Source organism: Vicugna pacos, chromosome 6 (assembly GCF_048564905.1).
Source record: "Vicugna pacos chromosome 6, VicPac4, whole genome shotgun sequence".
Lineage (NCBI taxonomy): Eukaryota > Metazoa > Chordata > Mammalia > Artiodactyla > Camelidae > Vicugna > Vicugna pacos.
The window spans coordinates 47,655,714-47,680,317 of NC_132992.1; positions in this window are offsets into that span (position 1 = coordinate 47,655,714).

A 24,604-nucleotide genomic window follows, 5' to 3' on the forward strand; every position below is an offset into this window, starting at 1 on the left:
AATACTCTTTATCATTCAGTTTGCTACTTGTTACACATATTATAATATATATATTTGAAATAAATCTATTGCTTTGAACTATTATAAAAAACGAATTGATGATACAGTTTTTATACTGATCTCAAATATTTTAAAAGTATTTTACCTACATAGCATACTATAAGGGATATATATTTTTTAGTTTGCTTCCATTTTTTTTAATAGATTGTATTTTTAGACCAGTTTTAGTTTCACAGCAAAGTTGAGGGGCAGTATGGATAGTTCCCATATACCCCTTATCCCATTATCATATTTTTGTAGTAAATTCCTAATTATATTTACCAACAGGTGTTTGGATTTTTTTGTTTCTCATTGCTCCGTACATCTCATACCTTCCTTCTGGATTTATTTTCATTCATGTGAAGTTAAACTCAGCTATAATTTGTAGCAATACAAAATAAATGTATCTAGTTTTTCAGGTATGAAAACATCTACTTGTTAGGTCTGTGAACTTAGTCACTTGACTTATCATTTTTCTCATATTTTTAATAAATGAGCTCATCTTAATGGGCAGTACTTCTTATGAGAGTTCCAGGCATACCTGAGATGTGAGGTCTTCCATGGAATGTTTTTTCTTTTGTTTGCCTCTGTCCAGGTTCAACAGTGTTGATATGCAGATCTAAAAACATCTGCAAATTATCTTTTGTATTGGAATTTATTATCTGTGAAAAATTATATGTGCTATGCAAGATACATTTTCCCTATGTTTTAAATAAGAGAAACTTCAATGTTTAGAATCATGTATTACTACAAATTACATTATATTCAGATCTTGAAGAAAATGAGAAAGGTATGGCTAGGACATAAATTGAGATCATAAAAGTTGTTAGAAAGAATACAGGTCTAATAAGTACTAATTTGCTTATTATAATTTGGTTTTAGATTCAAGAATTACTTTTATACTGAAATACATTAAACAAATGAATTAAGACAATATCGTCTGATTAATTTATTCCATTGAGAAAATAATCTGTATATTAAAATAAATATTTATTTACTCCTATCAATAAACAGGTATCTGTTCCTCCTTTTTGTTGACTCAAAACTCTGAATTCATATGATTAGGCTTTTGCAACTATTAGCCACTTTGCTATGAAATTTTATTTTCTATTATTCCTCAAAATTATTATGAACTGGAGTCACTGGAAATAGAGAATTTTTTAAAATTGCAAATACTAGACTTCTAGTTTGTCATAGGAGACTACATTTCTTACTTTATTGAGCAATGCCATTTTTTTATTAATAATTTACCACGTGGGAATTGGCATACCTCTACCTCCTCCCTATGCCACATACCACATGCACAGGCATAAATTCTAAAGGAGACGAGATGAAAGCAAATGAGAGACATAAACAAATATGAGGAACTGGAAAAGACAGATGATAATTAAGTGACTCATCAGCATGAAAAATGGAAATGAAGGTATTTAGAAGGCGAAACCTAGAAGCAAGTAGAATTTTGTCAAGGGTAATGGTCTGAAAATGATCTGATAAATCCAAATGAGGGGATTTGTCTATCTTTGGATAAATGTTGTAACAGAATGAAAGTCTTGACTTAGGATAAAAACTTATATTAAGCTGGAGTAGTGAGAAAGATGCACAACAGTGGAAAATGTTATATATATATATATATATATATATATATATATATATATATATATATATATATATATATATATATAAAATGAGTTTTAGAGATTATGTCTTCGAAAAAACTTGTCAGGTGGACCTACGCTCTAAAAATCTGTGGTAGTCTAAATGGAATTACACCTTTAATCATTGATTGTATAGTTTTACTAAACTTTATGTTGCAATATTTTCCAACAAGATCTCCTAGGAAGTATGGAAAACTTAAAGTCTTCTTACAATTTTGTGGTCAGCAACATTTAGATATCACAAATCTTACTTACTAGTTCCAATAGATAAATAAATATTAAAATGCTGAAATTAACTTTTCTTTTTAAGACTGTAATTTTATAGATGAGTATTCAATCGAAATAAAATTGGGAGGAAGATACAGCGATTCTTCATATGCCTCCTGCCTTTTACACATGCATAGCCTCCCCCATTATCAGCACCCTCTGCTAGAGCTGTACATTTGTTACAACTGATGAACATATACTAACACATCTTAATCACCCAAAGTCTATGGTTACATCAGAGTTCACTCTTGATGTTGTACATTCTATGGGTTTTGAATAAATATATAATAAATGTATCCATTATTATAATATCATAAAGTATTTTTACAGCCCTAAAAATTGTTCTCTGCTGGTTCACTCCTCTCCACAACCTATGACAACCACTAATATTGTTACTGTCTCCCTAGTTTAAACTTTTACAGGTCATAAAGTTGAATCACAGATCATAGAGTATGTAGCCTTTTTAGATTGCATATTGTTAAATGAAAGCAAGCCAGTTAAGACTTCTCAATGTCTTTTCATGTCTTGATAGCTTATCTATTTTTGGTGTTGAATGACAGTCCATTGTCTAGACGTACCAGAATTTATTTATCCATTTACCTACAGAAGGACATCTTGGATACTTGCAAGTTTTGGCAATTATGAAGAAAGATGCTATAAACATCCATGTGCAGGTTTCTGTGTAGACATAAGTTTTCAACTCCTTTGGGTAAATGCCAAAGAGCACAACTGTGGAACTTTATGGTAAGATTATGCTGAATTTTATAATAAACCACTGAACTATCATCCAAAGTGACTGTACCATTTTGCATTCCCACCAACAGTGTACAAGAGTTCCTATTACTCATCAGTGCTTGGTGTTGTCGGCGTTCAGAATTTTGGTCACTCTACTAGGTGTTTATAGTAGGGTCTCGTTTTAACTTGCATTTTCTTGATGACATATGATGTGTAACATACTTTCATATGTTTATTTGCCATGTGTTTTTCTTCTTTGGTGAGGTTGTCTGTTAAGGTCTTTACAAATAGTTTGTGTTTTCACATGTAACTGTTTTAAGCTAAGATATTAATTTTTAAATTTAAATATCAACAAGAATATGAAATACTTTATAAATTCTGCAAGGTTTTGAATATTTTACTTTGACATGTTAAATAGCACTTGTTTTTGTAGATCTGTTTTCTCTCTCTCCCACAACAATGTGAAGAGTTACAATTCTTTAAGTAATTGGTTTTGCTATTTTAAAACTTCGTGGAATGTTTCATTATTGTCATAGATCATTTACTTTAACTTTTAGATTCAGCTATTTATTACAAATATATTACTTATTATGAAACTACCATCTTAAATATTCATAGTAAATAGATATAAAACCATCAAACCAAAACAGCATCCTGTTTCAGAGAGAGCCATTGAGAAACATCTGCCTCTCCTAAATATAATTAAGTAATCAGCTAAAAGGGGCTGTGTTGTTAAGTAACTCTTCTTGAGTGTATTTGCATTAATCCTCTAATCAGTTGCAAAGTACTAGCTTCTATGAAGTCTGACATGGCATATATTAAAAGGAAAAAAAAAGGCCCTAGATTGAAAAAAAGGTAAGTTCTTTAGGTCTGCCTTTCAAATACATTTTTTAAAAAACTGTAAATTCATGAAAATACTGGAATCTAGTGCAGCATAACTTATGACTTCCCCATGCTTATAAGAATATTCCTGTTCATATTTCTTTATCAGACTCCACAAGATTTCCCTCCAGTTAAGTTCCCGAAGAGTGGTTTTGTTCCTGTTCTGTTCTTTTCCTTTTTTTCTTTACTTTTTCCTTAAGAAACTCCAAGTGAACAACACCAGGCACAGGATTAATTGTAGTATAATATTCCATTAAAAACCACTATCTTTGAAAGACTCTTCCACTACTGAAACAGCATTTTAGACTTCCTGACTGATTCCTTGACCCTCCTCTATCATTTATGTTCAAATTTTAATCTGCATTACAAGTATTTCAAAGTCATTTGCCTGGATTTGCCACAAATCTTGGTTACCCAGCTGTGGCCCAGGTTCAAGTCTTAACTAATTCTGACTTAAAATGGTTTCATTATCATGGATATGCTGCTCTCTGTCTCTTACCATCTGTCAGTTACCTCAAAGCTGAAATGAGAACTTCTTCCACATGTTTTTTCAAATGTCCATCATTATTCATCAGCATTTAAAATGAATTATAATTTTTCTAATATTACTAATATTTTATCAACAGGAGATATTAAAAATTAATATTCATTCACTTAATAGCAAACACTCAAAATATGGGATTAACTGAATAGAGAACTAACTAAATATATTCATAATCACAGTCAAATTTCAACAAATTTTCACTTAGTGATAAAATAAGTAGATAGAACATGAATAACTTTTTAAAGTCTTAAACAACACAAAAATCAGTTTAAAATTATATGTAACATTTCAACAAAACAGAATACACTTTTAAAGCGCATAGAAATTATTCATCAACATACCACTTACTCTAGATTGTAGTAAAATTAAAAGAATTCAAATAATACAAAGTATGTCCTCTGAACACAAATTAAATTATAAATTAATAACAAAAATATACATGAAATATTTCCCAAACACTTTGACAGTAAAAAAAAAAAAAACCTATTTCTAAAATACATAGATTAGTAGAGAAATCACAGAGAAGTAAGAAAGAATTTAGAAATAGATGAAAATTAAAACAAAGCATTTCAGTATTTGTGGAATACACATGTAACAGTGCATTAAGGGGAATTTATAGCACTAAATGATTATGTTAGAAAAGAAAAGAAGTCTCAAATCAGTGACTTGTTTTCACCTTTAAAAAAGACATAAAATGAAATATAAAATAAGCAATATTAAAAATGTACTAAGAGTAGAAATTAATAAATTAGCAAACAAAATGTTTTGAAAAATTACAATACCAAATGCTTCTTCACTGATCTGATCAATAACATTGATATATTTCTTGGCAAATTTATCAGGAAAACAAAAAAAAATACAGTTAAGTGATATCAAGAATGAGAGCAAAAGAGCAAAATATTTTTAATAAGATCAGAACAAAACACTACTCAACTTCAAGATGACTTATAAAGCTTCAGGCATTAAGACTGTGGCATTGAGAAAGATATGGATCAATGGAACAGAGTAAAATACAGAAATATTTTTATTTTTCAGTGGTCAGATTTTTTTTTGACAAAGTTGCCAATGCAATTCAACAGCAAGAAGCTAATCCTTTCAACCACTATTTCTGTGACAACTGGATAGCCATGTGCAGAAATAATAAACTTCAATCATTATATTATAGCATCACACTAATAACAATGTTGACTCAAAATTGATTATAGCACAGAATGTACAAGGTAAACCTACCAAATTTTTGTAAGGAAATCCAGAAGAAAATCTTAGTGAACCTCGTCTAGCTAAGTTTTTTTTAAATGACTGAAAATCACAAACTATTAAAGAATTTTAAAAATTAAAAATTGCCTTGATCAAAATAAAAATATCTGTTCTTCAAAATGTAGTTGTAAAAATCAAAAAAGCTAACCATCAACTGAAAGAAAATAACTGCATATCATGTAACTGTTAACTCAGATCTAGAATACAAAAGAAATACTTGGAACATGGTAACAAGAAGACAGACAAGCCATATTAAATAGCTAATGATTTCAACAGATATTTTATCAAATAAGGTATATTAATTAAAAATAAGCACTTAAAAGGCCTCAGGATCATTAACTAATAGGGAAAAGAAAATTAAAACCACAGTGAGATACTACTGTATTCCCTGAAGAGTGACTAATATGTAAAAACCTAACTATTAACTATATCAAGTGTTAACAAAAATTTGGGTCAACTAGAATTATCATACACTGCTGGTGAGAACATAAAATGGTTAGGTAGTTCCTTAAAAAGTTAAACATACATCTAACATATGATCTAGCCATTTCACTCTTAGGAATTTACTTACAATAAATGAATGTCTATGCCCACACAAATGTATGTATACAAATATTTATAGAGGCTTTAATTCAACTACTCAAAAACTAGTAACAACCCAAATATCCACCAGTAGGTAAATGAACAGACAAATGTTCATATAATTAAAGTCAAATCATAAAAAAGGAATGAATTACTGATACACATGATAACATGGATAAATTTCAAAATAAGTATATTGAGTGACAGCAGTCCGACCTACAGGTACTTACTATGTTTCCTTTTGTATAACAAATTCTACAAAATGGACACTAATCTACAGTAACAGAAAGCAGATGACTGTGATGGTGAGGAAGGGTGGAGTTAGAGAAGAACAATAGGAAACATTTGGTGTGATAGTTATGTTCATTATTTTGACTATCTTAATGGTTTCACAGCTATATATGTATGACAAATTGTATACTGTACAAATGTGCAGTTTATCAGTACCTCAACAAATTCCTAAGAAATCAAATACCTGAAATACCTGAAGAAAATAATACATTTAAATTGGTAAAATCAGTAGTGCTCTTATATTCTAGAACACAGAATAATGAAAATATTTTCCAATACACTCTGTATACACATACATATATAATATATGCATCGTATGATACGTACTTTAGTAATACACATAGGGCTTCCTATATAAATGGAGAAATATATTTTAGGATTAAAATATTTCCATTTGAATATCTTGCAGTGATCTCTAATTAAATATTTCTAAAGCTGATTATCTAACTTCCTCTATTATTGTGCCTCATGGTCCAATTATTAAATGGCACTCCAATTTACTCAGTGGTACAAACCATAAGAGTGGTATGACTTTTTTCTCTCTTCCCTCTATGGCCCACTACCTCCATACCTAATCTTGACTCAATGTTGTTTATTTCTCAAATTGCTTTATTTATTCCTCTTCATCTGTATTTTTATGACCCCACTCTAGTTCCTTTCCTGGACACAGAAACATTGCCAATTTTTTTTTGAGTCTTGGATAGTAACATTTTTAATACTGCTTCCCAAAGCCAAGAGAACAAAGTAAATATTGTATAAATTACTTCATAAAGCTTATCTTCCTCTGTATATTCATCTCAAGTTACTGCATCCCCCATCTACATTATGAGCCCATGTTAGTAATGCACTGAACCTGCCTACTCTTTTAAAATACATTAAGTTCTTTGCGGTGTTCATATATACGTTTCCCTCTGCTGAAACACTAATTCTCACTTTTTGCTCATATAGTAATCATATATGTTTCAGTTTCAAAAAGACTTCCAGAGTGGAGCTTTCCTTATACTTTAGAGTAGGTTGAGACTCACTTGTGCATTCTCTCATAGCATAATTTAAACTCCTATCAAATAGTATGTATATTTATAGAGGCATGGAAGACTGCAAAATCCATGAGGACAAGTACTGTGTCTGCCTTAACCTACTACGAGCTCATGGAACGTAAGAGAATAAAGTAAACATTATTGAGTACATACAGAGCTATTTTAAAAAAAATTTTTAGGGGGAGTTAATTAGGTTTACTTATTAATTCTTAGAGGAGGTACTGAGAATTGAACCCAGGACCTTGTGTATGCTAAGTATGCACTCTACCACTTGAGCTATACCCTCTCACTTAGGGCTTTCTTAAGTTCTCAGTGTTAACTGGTTGAAGACCAGAGCTATTAATAATAGTCAAGTTTCCTCATTTTCAGTTCAGTACTTTGCCCACCTACTATAATGCATTAGTTAAAGTTAACTTTTAAAAAGACTAAAACTCCAAATTTTAGATATTTCACACATTATGTCTTCCTTACCTAACAATCTAATGTCGATGTTGCAGAATGGACAACACTCCTCTTAGTTGTGAAACAGTGACCCAGGCTCCTTCCATTGAGGGCTTTCCATTTTTCACCACAGGGCTACTGAGTTTATTCTAGATGCTTTCTCTATTCCATCTAGCTGTAATGGAAACCAACAAGAATGTCATCTGTGGAGAGATTTCTATGGGCTGGACCTGAAAGTGATGCATGTTACTTCCTCCCACGTTTAACTTACCAGCATAGTCACATAGCCTCACTCAACTGCAATAGAAACTGGGAAATGGAGTCTAGGTATGTATCACGAAAAAAAGTGACAATAACCAGTCTCTGCCAATTACAATGGACTGTAATTAACAGCTTGATTTTAGAATGTCAAGGGATACTCTATTTTAAATAGCACCTATTAAGAATAAGCTTATTAAGTTAGGCATACCCAGTGTTTAACAGACTGGGTTTAAATTTGATGGACAGAACTTACAATATATGACAGAAAAATGGTATTGCTATATAGTTTAAATGCAATAACATTGTAACCATTTCTTCTAAGTAAAATATCTCAATCGGTATCTGAATTACATTTCCAGTCTTGTTAGGTGAAAATTATTGAAGTTATTCTGCTTCATAGTTTCATACACTTGTTAAACATTAAAGTGGTCAGAGCAATTATTTTATTTGCTTAAAGGATGAATTATAATAAATGTTTTTGAGGTCCATTTGCTCTAGGAGAAAATAAGGGAGATTTTATGCTGGATATAAAAATAAATATTTCATTTGACTTATCAGATAAACATCAAATTCAGCTTTTCTGTCACTTTCCTGTACTAAGAAATACACTACCTGGGGTTCAGGATTGTATAGTACTGTTAAGTAGTTCACAGATTGTACAGAGGTTGTAAGTTGAATTGACTGAAATTGAATGCAGTACACAACAAAACTGAGGGCAAAAAATTTATATAGTCTATGTGGTTTCATCTCTATACTTTACAACATACAGATAAATTTTCAGAAGAAAATATTCAATTTAGGTTTATGCTATTGTAAGAGCAGTTGAGAGATGATAGTAATTTGCATTTATTCCCAGGTAAAATTTGTTTCTGAAGAAATAAAACAATTCAGTTTCATTAGTCCTAACGCCCATGCTAAATTTCTTGGCTGTGCTTCTTCATATTTTTATAACCTTGGACAATCAATATTATATTGGCACCACTGCTAATAATCAGGGAGTAATAAAAAAATACAAATATATCCTCTAAAGATAAATTTATACAAATTAACAGCAACATCTTTATGTCATCTTTTTTATTTATTTATCTGATAAACAATACCTATAATTAGATTGCTTCATTATTATATACTATTTTTTTGCGACAATTTTCAGTCACTTCAAATTAAACATCTCAAGTGTGGAGTAGTAGAGAAATTTATATATTTCTTTATTTATATACTATTTATTACATAGTAGAGAGATTTACATAGACATAAGAGACATACACCAAATGTATTTCTACCCCACTATTTTATCAGATTAGAAGAAAAGTACAGAGTCAATGGTCATTTGTGTTATAAATGTTAAATATTTGTGTTATACATATGTATTATATATTCTGAGCCACTGGAAAAAGGATGGATCTTTAACACTTTGATAGCAAGGGATAATTTTCATGTTACGGTTGTAAGCATAGTCAAATTGAAATACAAAACTCTATCTAGATATACTGCTCTGTACTACAGCACTAGAGTGTATGGGATGACCCTGTTACACATATATATACACACACACACGTGTGTGTGTGTGTGTATACGTGTATGTGTGCATATAAATATAGTGCACATAAACATTTTGATTTAAAAGTAGAATTAATGTGTCCATTTAATTACAGTGATTTATCAATAATTATTTAGAACTTTGATACAGAAGGGTATTTAAGTATTTACTGTCCAACCGGGGCATGTGAATCTTCTTCATAGAGTTCAGGCAGCATCTCTTGGTGTTTAGTGCTAGCAATCATCTCCTATGTTCCTATAGTCAAATGTACTGTTTTCAGTGCCATTATATAAACATTGGCTAAAAAGAGCTTATTACACAGCGGCATACACGGACTCAAACCAAAGCATGGGTGGAGACCTTAGGTGGTCCAGAGCATTGGACTCTCCTTGAGTCTCAGTGTCACTTAAAATCAGTGTATCAGCAGCCTTCTTGTCACTCAATCTCAAATGATTTCAACAAATAAATTATTAAAGGCCAATCTGATTGAACACATTCACAGGACAGAGGGCTAGAGGTATGATCCTAGAAAAGTCACAAATATTTATACTTATTTATAATGTATGCATTTGATTTTAAAAGAAATCACATCAGAAGTGATAATCCCATACACAAAGTGCAGAAAACTGAAAATAGAGGTACAGTGAATATGACTTAGTATTAAGATAAGTAATCTGATATATTTATAAATGATAAAAGGAAAAAGGGAGTAATCTTAATTGAACTAGATATAGTTTGTCAAATCATGTTACAGACTGTCTAATTAAAAACTAAGGAGAGAGATGTTCTCATAAGTGAACTTGGGCATCACTGCATGTTGTCAAAACAACAAAGTCATGACAAATTACAGCAGAATGTGTATTTTGTACCTGAAATCTTACCAACGTTGATGTAAATAAACATTCTCTGGTATTTAAAAATGTTTGAGGCCATACTTTTGATAGGCTATCAAAATGCAGGATAGATTATAAAAAGGAAGTAATACAAGAGGCTCTTTAATGTGTGCCATACATTTGGAAAGATTAGTAAATTACTGGAACACACCAAAATAAATACAAAAAAATTAATTTAAACTAATTATTTTAAAAACATGTTAAAATAGCCTCTAATTTAAAAATAACATATCTTTACAAGTTTATATATGTGAGCAGTAAAGTTTCATTAAAACACAGAATATTTTCTGTATATGAATTGATAATATACTTTATGAAATTCATTCCACAGCTGACTTTCAAGTTTTTTCTTTTCTCACTGATTTTACTCAAAAAAGTATCTAGACTCACGAAAAGTATCTAGACTCTAGATTCCTAGTGAAACCATATAAATTGCAATGTTCCCACTGTATAAGTACTGCTTTATAAAATTATCATTTATGGTATTAAAAATGAAACCTCATTTTATCAGGATTAAAACTTTAGGTCCCTTTATCCGCATTAAAACTTTAACCTTCAAAAGTCACCCCTAAGAAAACAAAAAGGCAAGCTAGAAAATTAGAAAAAATTGCAGTACACAGATCTAACAAGACTTCTGCATTTGTATCCAGAATAAAACAATGACCTACTGTATAGCACAGGGAACTATATTCAATAGCTTGTAATAACCTAAAATGGAAAAGAATCTGAAAAAGAATACACATACACATATATGTATATTATAATTGACTCACTGCTGTATACCTGAAACTAACACAACACTGTAAATAAACTATATTTCAATAAAAAATAAAAATTAAAAAAGCCCAATGACAATAAGATTCTTAACAAAAGTGATTAGTATAGAAATGGAGGAAAATATATACATGTATAAAGATTTTTTTCAACTCACCCTTCCTGAGTTATCCTGAGTTAGGGTAGAGACATCTCCACCTATCTGTGTTAATTTCAACTTACAAATTTTTTTTCTTTTTCTTTTTAATTGAGCTATAGTCAGTTTACAATGTTGTGTCTATTTCCAGTGTGACTGCTGGTGGGAATGCAGTTTGGTGCAGTCACTGTGGAAAACAGTATGGAGATTCCTCAAAAGACTAGGAATAGACTTACCATATGACCCAGGAATCCCACTTCTGGGCATATATCCATAAGGAACCCTACTTCAGGATAACACCTGCACCCCAATGTTCATAGCAACACTATTTACAATAACCAAGACATGGAAACAGCCTAAATGTCCATCAACGGATGACTGGAAAGAAGATGTGGTATATTTATACAATGGAATACTATTCAGCCATAAAAACCGACAACATAATGCCATTTGCAGCAACATGGATGCTCCTGGAGAATGTCATTCTGAGTGAAGCAAACCAGAAAGAGAAAGAAAAATACCATATGTGCAATCTAAAAAATAAATAAATAAATAAATAAATAAATAAATAAATAAATAAATACATACATACATACATACAAAACAGAAACAGACTCATAGACATAGAATACAAACTTGTGGTTTCCAAGGGGGTGGGGGTGGGAAAGGACAGACTGGGATTTCAAAATGTAGAATAGATGAACAAAATTATACTGTATAGCACAGGGAAATATATGCAAGGTCCTGTGGTAGCTCACAGCGAAAAAAAATGTGACAATGAATATATATATGTTCACATACAACTGAAAAATTGTGCTCTACACTGGAATTTGACACAACATTGCAAATGACTATAACTCAATAAAAAATACTGTGCTATACAGTATAATCTTATTTCTGATGTAATAATCAGTATTATTCTTTCTATTCTTAAAAGTTTACTGTGTTGGGCAGTGAATTATGTGCTCATGATACAGTGTAAAATTAAATTCTCAAGGTGACCAGTTAATAAGTGATTGGGCTGCCTTCCACCTCAGGTACCTCCTTCTTAAGTTTGTTAAATTGTGCTAGACATTGCTATCTGGTTATTTATATTGATTATATATACTGCTTCCCCCTATTTTACAAGAAACTGCCATGTTTCTGTTCATGAATGTATTTAAAAAGACAATTCTTCCTGAGGAGGTGTAAATAATCTGTACCTGATGGTCGTATAACTGTCATTATTTCACCTTTTTTTTTGGCTCTATGTCCTTATAGAAAAACTTGTGAAGTTTTTCTGTTTTTTAATGGAGCAGAAATTATCAAAGAGACAATAATAAGGTACCATTACCCAATCATTTATTGCTCATCTATGATATGACAGGCACTGTTTGGGCTCTAAGAAATATAAAGAATTAATATGTGGATCTCATCCTTGAGGACTAATTGTATATTTACTGCTGTATATTAGCAACTCCAAGTTGCCGTTGATTGTGATACAGTTATTTTATATACTACCAATAAAGGAAAAATGCTGTGAATTAAAACATTTAATCTTTCCTTATCATATCAATTATAACACACATCCAAATGTAGAGGTATTATGATGTAGAACATATGCATTTAGAATATTTGCAATATGATACTACCATCAACGTGATAAATGCTTTATCAAGCTGTAGAGAAAGGAGAAAGTGAAAATATAAGTAGCTAAGGCTGACTGATTTTTCCTAGGAGAACAGAGGAGAAGATATTTAAGCTATGCCACAAATGATAAGTAATATTAATGATATGTCATAAAAATAGGTAAGGAGTTTTATGGCAGCACAGGTAACTAAAGAAAATAATATGACTCTCCTGTGCCTAAATTCTAAAACCTACAGTGATACCGCAGTTAAATATGTTATCACAGTTGTGACTTGCCCACGTGGATTCGATGTTACTGAGTGCTTCTCTCAGTGTTTGTCATTATTTTACAAGTTTTAGCTTTCATCTCTTCAAATCAGAGTTTTTAATCCGAATGGGATCACTTTATGCCTTTCTTCTCTGTGTTGTAACAGTCTGCAAACTACCATCAGCCACTAGCTTTCAAAGTTTATCTTTCAAACTTCTCTTTTGTTGTTGTTGACATGACAGTGAAGTATTTCTTTTTTTTTTTACATTTTTATTGATTCATAATCATTTTACAGTGTTGTGTCATATTCCAGACAGTGAAGTATTTCTTAAGCAAATTCCATGTGGAAAAGATACAGATTGCTTGAAAATTTTCAGGCATTTTATTTCTGTAATGTACAGCCAGTTTACTCAAGGGGTATTACAACAAATGTATCTTAAACACATGATTTCGCCAAACTCCTCCATCCTCTATGTCACAGTTGGAGTTTTTCTGCTATAGTTTGATGTGGAACCATAGCATATTAGTTTTACTGGTGAAATATAAATATTACATGTAGTTTTCATAATCCATGACCAGGTTCAAGGGCAATATCTAATTTCCTATGGTCACCTATATATTTTCAGCTATACTATATATCAAAGGCTATTATTAGCATTTTCAATAAAAATTCACATTTTAAAAACGTAGCTTTTAGTTAATTTTTAAAATAACTTCCCCCCAAATACTTGAAACTTTATTTAGTAACTGCCAAAAGTGAACAACTAATAATGTGTAGCAGATGTAACAACAGAAAGGATATAACAGTCTATTTTCGTTTCTAATTTCCCTATATTAATACTATTGCAGGAAGAAATATATAAAGATATATATTATACCTATGCTTTTGAAGACATTTTCTATGAATATAAAATGTGTCTATGAATCAATATATACAGCAGGTTTGAAGAGACATTTTCAAATCATAAAATACCAACAGTATGCAAAGTTATTTCATTGAAAAGCTCCTTCAAAACTATGATAGGAATTTCTTTCCAATTCTCATAAAGGAGATAATGACTAATTTTCATGTTAATGCTATGACCCTGATAGAGGGCAATTATCTTTGAAAACCAATCAAATATTCATTAGAGCTGAATAAATTTGTTATTTAACTTAACTGCCTTTTTAGAAACTCAAATGTCAATTTTAAAATGGGCCTAGGATATTTGACTTCATCAGCTGGCTCATGTTTTAAGGTGTTCTCTATCTATATATTCTACTATATCATCTTAAACATCACTATTCTTAACCTACTTCTAGATCAAATTTACATGAAACAATCATCTTCAATATGATGTATGAGAGCATAAAAATCCAGAATGCTACTATAGCAATAGCAGTAAAGTGAGATTTCATGCAGTCCCTCCTGGCTGTGCCCGGAAAGATGATATTTAAGCAACTGATAATAAATTCAGCTGAAGCAGGTCCTCAGATAGACTGATTCCACTTTATGGTAGCTGATAAAATGGAATACCCAAACCCAAAGGCATTTTATACTTGTAGCCATGTAACAATACATCCGAAGAATCACAGGAAGAAGAAATGTTGTCATTTTTTTCCCCTTCTGAGTATATAGCTCATTTATGTTTCAGCTTTTCTGCCTAAAGAACATCAAACGTAGGATTTCTTCTTCCAAGTAAACTATTTGAATTCCCAAATCCGATTTTTCTATTGAAACTTGAAAAGTGGCTGCTATAAAGGAATAGATTGTTAACAAATTGATTTGACTTTTTGTTTTTCCATTTTTTTCTTTTACTTTAAAATATAGTTGTGAACCCGTCATCCAACATAAAAAGTAGAACATTACCTATAGTTTGTACCTGTTTATATTCTTCTCCATTTGCCCATCTTCCCACTCTCTAACCCAAAGATAAATACCAAATAAACTGTGCATTTATTATTTCTTTTGAAAAATAGTTTTACTATATACATCTTTAAATAACATATTAATCATGTGTGCTCATTTACAAATTCTAGAAAAAGGATATCACCATATTTAATATTTTAGAAGTTGTACTTTTCATAGAAAATTAAATTTCAAAGATTCATCTATATTAAATATACCCTTCCATATATCTACATTTTCATATGTCTTTTAATGTATTTAATATTTTTAATATAACCATTTGTATAAGTCTGATTATATGCATTTCTTTTTTCCTCAAAATTGTGTGGTGATTATAAGTAATATTATTTTTGTTTGAAATTAAGTTTTTTTTACTAATATAAAGAAATATGATAAATTTTTATGACTTTTTATATATTTGTCAGTTTTTCAAAATTTATAATTTTTAATTGTGATAAAATACACATAACATAAAATTAACCACCTTATCATTTCTAAGTGTACAGTTCAGAAGTTTAAATACATTTACATTGTTGTACAGTCTCCAGAAGTCCACTCATCTTGAAAAACTGAAACTGTATATGCACTAAACAACACCTCTCCACTCCCCTCCCTCATCATAGCCCCTGGCAACCCCCCTTCTACTTTCTGTCTCTATGAATTTGACTACTCTAGGTACCTCTTATAGGTACAATTAGACAGATTTTGTTTAACTATAACTGGCTTATTTCATCTAGCATACTGCCTTCAAGATTCATTCATATTGTAGCATATGTCAGAACTTTCCTCTTTTGTAATGCTAAAAAATAACCCATTATATCTACACATCACCTTTGGCTTACCCATATGGTTACTCTATTTTTAATTTGTTGACAGACTGCTATATTGCTTTTCAAAGCAGTTAAACCATTTTACAATCCCAGCAACAGTACACAAGAGTTTCAGTTTCTCCATATTCTTGCCAATAAATGTTACTGTCTACTGTTTTTTGTTTTTTAATAGTTGCCATCCTAATGAATGAGAGTGGATATGTCATTGTGGTTTTGATTACACTTCCCTAGTGTTGAATGATATTGAGCACCTTTTCATATTCTTGTCCATTTGTATATCATTCTTGGTGAAATACCTATTCAACTCTTCTGTCCATTTTTATAACTGTGTTGTTTGTTCTTTGTTATTGAGAGTTATAGGAAGTATTAATATATTCTGGGTATTAACTCCTAAACATATATATGATTGGCAAATATTGTCTCCCATTTTATAGGTTGCCTTTTCACTCTACTGATTGGTCAATTATCTTTTTCAAATCACTTAAAACAATTCTAGTGCTTTCTCTGTAAATTTGTTTAAAATTTCAGCAATGTGGGCATGTGCATATAATTAGACTACTGTTTTTCACGTTCAAAATGTTACATATTTTCACTTGATTTTGTCTAACTGTGCTACCTAGATCCTCTGAAAAATAACAAAAGTATTATTAATAGGAAAAATTTTATTATTGAATATAAAGAAGTTTCTCAAATATTGCCCTACTTGGAATAATATTTGCTATAATTTTAAGTACATATTTTGTGAACAACTTTAGATTTACAGAAAAATTGCAAATTTCGTACAGAGATTTCCCATATAACCTGGACCTATTTTCATTTACCAACATTTTACTTAGTACGGTAAATTTATTAGAATTAGTGAACCAATGTTAATACATTGTTATTATCTAAATCCATACTTTATTGAGATTTTCTCAGTTTCTTAATTTTCTTTAGTTTTCTTTTTTTTCTGATTAGACACTCATCAAGGATCCCGCATTACATTTAGTTGTCATGACTCCGTGGGCTTCTCTCATGTGTGCCAGTTTCTTAGACTTTTCTTGTTTCTAATGAATGTTTTGAGGGATGCTGGTAAGGTGTGATGAAATATAAACTGAGGTATGTAAAAAAATTAAGAGTTTATTTGAGCAAAATGTATTAGAATTGGGCAGCACCAAACAAAAAGTAATTAGGAGCACTCCATGGAGGAGTGCTAGGGGAAAGATTTATATAGAGAAGGTATAGAAGTAAAGAAAGAAAAATTCTTTATTGATTGACTATAAAGCCTTGCTGCCTGTTTGTATTGGTTTTCCTTGTGTTTTGATTTCTTAATCTTGAGGTATTCATAGGCTTCAATTTTGTTTCACTTACAAAGGCCACTAAAACATTAGAGCCACTTCAATCTAATGGACTCCTTGTTTAATTACTTTAACAGGTTATTTTTGTAGAATATCCCTCTCCTGGGCTTTACCTGCTGATTTTCTCATAGTTAGGCTGAAGTTACTGGTTTTTGAGAGCAAGGCCACAGAAGTAAGATGTCATTTTTATCACATCGTATCAGGGGTACACACTACCAACTAGACTTATTACTGTTGTTACTGACCTGATTACTTGGCAAGGTACTGTTTGTGAGGTCTCTCCTCTGTGAAGTTACCCTCTCCCTTTCCACATCGCATTTTTAGAAGCAAGTCACTTAGTACAACCCACACTTAAGTAGTTGAGGAGTGATGAGCCATCTCTTCCAGGGTGAAGCATCCTATACATTATTTGGAATACACCTGCATGGATAATTTATCATTTTTCCCCAATTTATTTACTTATTCAATCATTTATTTAAATCAGTATGGACTCATGGATATTTATTTTTTATTTTGATTTATATTCCAGTATGAATATATTTATTTTGTTCCTCAAATTGCTAGAGCTTTGGCCATCAGAAGCCTTTTCGTTTGGTATATATGTCCCTTTGATATACCACCGGGATTGTGTGAGTACATGCATGTATGTGTATATAAATATCTGTGTTATCCTCTGGCATTACAAGATGCTCCAGGCTCACCTTGCTTTTTTCCTTCATCAGTCCTAGAATTAGGAGGTCTTTATCCTTCTGTCGAAGAATGGTACTAGAAACATAATCTACCTGCTACATGTGATTATCGCTACTGAGTTCCATTGTTTCTAGGCTCTTTCAGCTGACAGAGCAAGAAAGCATATTTATATATAGCTAACCCATGTGTATATATATTTACAAATATTTCTCTATCTTACCATACATATACATGTGTTCATACTGATTTCTCTAATCCTAATATATTACCCCATGGGTCATTACAGTTTCATCCCCATGATTATGTATAAATGCCCACTCCAAAAATGAAAAACCTCACTTTTCCCTTCCAGTATACATTTATTTAGTGGTTCAATTCCCATACACATGCATAGCACAGTCAGAGTTATGAACCTGTATCCCTATGGGGAAAAAAAATGATCAACTAGCTAACTAGATTACAGTGTTTATATACAATTCCTTTTGCTTTCAGTTTGAAATATTACAGTAATTTACAGAGTTATATAGTTCAGTACGTTTTCTTCCACCCCCTGTAGTTAGTGCTATGGTCTGAGTATCTGTGTCCTTCCAAATTCATATATTGAAATCCTAACCCCCAAGCATGGTAATTATTGTAGATGGGACTTTCGGGAAGTGACTAGATCATGAGGAAGAAGACTTCATGAACGGTATTAGTGCCCTTATGAAAGAGATCCCACAGAGCATAAATTTTAACAATGTTCTCCTAGGGCACTCTACCAAGCAGTATAAATAGAAGCAAAATTAAACAAATGGGATCTAATTAAACATACAAGCTTTTGTAAAGCAAGGGAAACTATAAACAAAATGAAAACATAATCTATGGAATGGCTGAAAATAGTTGCTAACAATTCAGCTAACAAGGACTTAAATTTCCAGGACACAGAAACAGTTCATATAACTTAACAATAAAAAAAAAAAAAAAAAAAAAAAAACCAATAAAAAATGAGAAGACCTAAACAAACATCTCTCCAATGAAAAGACATACAAATGGCCAATATTCACATGAAAAAAAATGCTCAATGTTGCTAATTATCAGAGAAATGTAAATCAAAACTACAAAGAGGTATCACCTCAAACAACTTAGAAAGGCCATGATTAAAAAGTCCACAGGTACCTAGAGGACAGGACAACAGAAAGCAACCAATCAGAACAACTGCAAGATAAACAAATAAAAACAAATAAAAGCAATATAAGGGACCTATGGGATAATATAAAGCATGCCAATCTTCGCATAATAGGGGTCCCAGAAGGGGAAGAAAGATCAAAGGGGATTGAAAAGGTTTTTGAAGAAATTATGACTGAAGACTTTCCAAACTTAAAGAAGGAATCAGATATCCAAGTACAGGAAGTTCAAAGGGTCCCAAACAGGAAGAACCCAAACAGACCCACACCAAGACATATCATAATCAAGATGGCCATAGTCAAGGAGAAAGAAATGATCCTAAAGGCAGCAAGAGAAAAGCAAAGAGTGAGTTACAAGGGAACCCCCATAAGGCTCTCAGCTAATTTCTCTACACAAACACTACAGGCCAGAAGAGGGTGGCAAGATATATTCAAAGTCCTGAATGAAAAAAAGATGCAGCCTAGTATACTTTATCCAGCAAGGCTATCCTTTAGGATAGAAGGAGAGATAAAGAATTTCACAGACAAGCAAAAACTAAGAGTTTAGCCACACTAAACCCATGCTAAAAGAAATATTCAAAGGTCTAAATAGAAAATAGAAAATAACAAAATCTAAATAGAAAAGCAGCAGGATGCTACAGAAATGAGAAACTCATAACTGAAAAGGTGATAACTCATGAATTACAAATAAAATAAACACGAAATTGTAAAAGAAGACATCTAAATCATTAAGAGCGGGAGAAAGAAGCAAGAAAATATAGAGTATTTTTTTTCTTTCTTTCTTAAATTTTTTGTTTTTGGTAGGATGGGTTCGAGATATAGTAATGGGCTAACAAACTTACAGAAAAGGGTAACCACAAGCCAAAAACTTACAAGGGAGTCACAAAAAGTAAATAAAATCCATGAGAATACTAAGGAAAATTACCAAACCACAAAAGGAAGAGGAAAGGAACAAAGAGGAAATACGAAATCAACTGCAAAGATAAGTTCAAAATGGCAATAAACACACATCTATCATTAATTACTGTGAATGTTAATGGACTAAATGCTCCAGTCAAAAGACTGGATAATAAAGCAAGAACTTTCAAGAGATCCACTTTAGGGAGAAGGACACATGTAAATTGAGAGTGAAAGGATGGAAAAGGATATTCCATGCAAATGGAAAAGCCAAAAAAGCAGGTGTTGCAGTACTGATTTCAGACAAAATAGACTTTAAAACAAAGGCCATAAAGAAAGATAAAGAAGGACATTTTATAATGATTAAAGGAGTGATACAAGATGAGGATATTATACTTGTTAACATATATGCACCCAATATAGGATCCTCTAAGTACATAAAACAATTACTAACAGAGATAAAGGGGGATATTGATGGGAATACAATCATAGTTGGAGATTTTAACACCGCATTAACATCACTAGACAGATCTTCCAGACAGAAAATAAATAAGGCAACAAAAAATTAAATAATACGATAGAAAAATTAGATTTGGTGGATATTTTCAGAGCATTACACCCCCCAAAAATAGGATATACATTCTTTTCAAGTGCACATGGAACATTTTCTAGGATTGACCATGTATTGGGCACAAAAGAAACCTCAACAATTTCAAGAATAGAAATTATCTGAAGCATCTTTACTGACCACAACGTGATGAAACTAGAAATCAACAACAGAGAAACAAAGGAGAAAAAAAGAAAAGCATGGAGATTAAACAACATACTATTAAAAAAAAAAAAAACCAATGGGTCAATGATCAAAGTTGAAATGAAAAAATACCTTGAGACAAATGAAAATGAAAGCACAATTACACAAATTTATGGGACACAGCAAAGGCAGTGCTAAGAGGGAAGTTTATAGCGATACAGGCCTTCCTCAAAAAAGAAGAACAATCTCAAACAAACAATTTAACCCACCAACTAAAAGAACTAGAAAAAGAAGAACAAAAAAACCCAAAAGGCAGCAGAAGGAAGGAAATTATAATGATCAGGGAAGAAATAAATAAATAAGAGATTTAAAAAGACCATAGAAAAAATCAATCAAACCAAAAGCTGATTTTTTGAAAAAGTAAATAAAATTGACAAAACTCATGCCAAATTCACAAAGAAGAAAAAGGAGACAGCACAAATTAGCAAAATAAGAAAGGATAATGGAGAAATTACAACAAATAAAATAGAAATACAGAATATCATATGAGAATATTATGAAAAACTATATGGAACCAAACTGTATATCCTAGAGGAGATGGACAAGTTTCTGGAAACATACAGTCCACCAAGACTGAATCAAGAAGAAATTGACCACTTGAACAAACAGATCACTAGAAATGAAATCGAAATAGCAATAAAAAACCTCCCTACAAATAAAAGCCCAGGACCGGACGGCTTCACCAGGGAATTCTACCAAACATACAAAGAACACATACCAGTCCTTCTCAAACTCTTCCAGAAGATCAAAAAGGAGGGAATACTCCCAAACTCATTCTATGAAGCCACCATCACCCTTATACCAAAACCAGGCAAAGACACTACAAAAAAAGAGAATTATAGGCCAATATCACTGATGAACATAGACGCCAAAATCCTCACCAAAATTGTAGCAAATAGAATCCAACAACACATAAAAAAGATTATACATCATGACCAAGTGGGGTTCATCCCATGGACACAAGGCTGGTTCAACATACGCAAATCAATCAATGTAATACATCACATCAACAAGAGAAAGGACAAAAACCACACGATCATCTCAATAGATGCAGAAAAAGCATTTGATAAAATTCAACACCCATTTATGATAAAAAACTCTCACCAAAGTAGGTATAGAGGGAACATATCTCAACATCATAAAAGCTATATATGACAAACCTACAGTCAAAATAGTACTTAATGGTGAAAAACTCAAAAGTTTACCACTAAAATCTGGGACAAGACAAGGATGCCCACTATCACCACTCCCATTCAATATAGTCTTGGAATTCCTAGCCACAGCAATCAGGCAAGACAGAAAAATCAAAGGGATCCAAATTGGAAAAGAAGAGGTAAAAGTGTCACTATATGCTGACGATATGTTACTATATAGAGAAAACCCTCAAAGGTCCACACAAAAACCACTAGAGCTGATCAAAGAATTCAGCAAGGTAGAAGGTTACAGGATTAACGTTCAAAAATCAGTTGCATTTCTTTACACTAACGATGAATCAACAGAAAAAGAAAGTAAAGAAACAATCCCCTTTAAAATAGCACCCAAAGTCATAAAATATCTAGGAACAAATCTAACGAAGGAGGTGAAAGAATTATACACAGAAAACTATAAACCATTGATGAAGGAAATTAAGAAGACTTTAAAAAATGGAAAGATATCCCATGCTCTTGGACTGGAAGAATCAATATTGTTAAAATGGTCATACTGCCCAAGGCAATCTACAGATTTAATGCAATCCCTATCAAATTACCTAGGACATATTTCACAAAACTAGAACAAATCACAGTAAAATTTATATGGAACAATCAAAGACCTAGAATTGCCAAAGCATTACTGAAGAGAAAGAAAGAGGCTGGAGGAATAACTCTCCCAGACTTCAGACAATACTATAGAGCTACAGTCATCAAGACAGCACGGTATTGGTACATAAACAGACATATGGATCAATGGAACAGAACAGAGACCCCAGAAACGAACCCGTAAACTTTTGGTCAACTAATCTTCGACAAAGGAGGCAAGAATATACAATGGAATAAAGACAATCTCTTCAGCAAATGGTGCTGGGAAAACTGGACAGCAGCATGTAAAGCAATGAAGCTAGAACACTCTCTTACACCACACACAAAAATCAACTCAAAATGGATCAAAGACTTAAACATAAGACAAGATACAATAAACCTCCTAGAAGAAAAGATAGGCAAAACATTATCTGACATACATCTCAAAAATGTTCTCCTAGAACAGACTCTCAAGCAATAGAAATAAAAGCAAGAATAAACAAATGGGACCTAATGAAACTTACAAACTTTGCACAGCAAAGGAAACCGTAAGTAAAACAAAAAGACAACCTACGGAATGGGAGAAAATTTTTGCAAATGAAACCGACAAAGGCTTGATCTCCAGAATATATAAGCAGCTCATACGACTTAATAAGAAACAACTGAACAACTCAATCCAAAAATGGGCAGAAGACCTAAACAAGCAATTCTTCAAGGAAGACATACAAATGATCAATAGGCACATGAAAAAATGCTCAATATCACTAATTATTAGAGAAATGCAAATCAAAACTACAATGAGGTATCACCTCACACCAGTCAGAATGGCCATCATTCAAAAATCCACAAATGACAAATGCTAGAGAGGCTGTGGAGAAAGGGGAACCCTCCTACACTGCTGGTGGGAATGCAGTTTGGTGCAGCCACTGTGGAAAACAGTATGGAGATTCCTCAAAAGACTAGGAATAGACTTACCATATAACACAGGAATCCCGCTCCTGGGCATATATCCAGAAGGAACCCTACTTCAGGATGACACTTGCACCCCAATGTTCATAGCAGCACTATTTACAATAGCCAAGACATGGAGACAGCCTAAATGTTCATCAACGGATGACTGGATAAAGAAGAGGTGGTATATTTATACAATAGAATACTACTCAGCCATAAAAACCGACAACATAACGTCATTTGCAGCAACATGGATGCTCCTGGAGAATGTTATTCTGAGTGAAGCAAGCCAGAAAGAGAAAGAAAAATACCATACGAGATCATTCATATGTGGAATCTAAAAAAACAAAAACAAAAACAAACAAAGCATAAATACAAAACAGAAACAGACTCATAGACATAGAATACAAACTTGTGGTTGCCAAGGGGGCGGAGGGTGGGAAGGGATAGATGGGATTTCAAAATTGTAGAATAGATAAACAAGATTATACTCTATAACACAGGGAAATATACACAAGATCTTATGGTAGCTCACAGAGAAAAAAATGTGACAATGAATATACATATGTTCATGTATAACTGAAAAATTGTGCTCTACACTGGAATTTGACACAACATTGTAAAATGATTATAAATCAATAAAAAATGTTAAAAAAAAAAAGTCCATAGGTGATAAATGCTGAAGAGGGTGTGAAGAAAAGGAAACCCTCTTACACTGTTGGTGGGAATGTAATTGGGTGCAGCCATTATGGAAAATAGTATGAGAATTTCTTTAAAAACTAAAAATAGACTGTCGTTATGATCCAGCAATCCTATTCCTGGGCATATATCCATAAAATACTCCAATTCAAAAGATACATGCACCCCAATGTTCATAGCAGTATTATTTACAATAGCCAAGTCACGGAAACAACCTAAATGTTCATTAACAGATGAATGGATTAAGAAGTCATGGTATATATACACAATGGAATACTACTCAGCCATTAAAAATATAAAATAATGCCATTTGTAGCAACATGGAAGGACCTGGAGATTGTCATAGTAAGCGA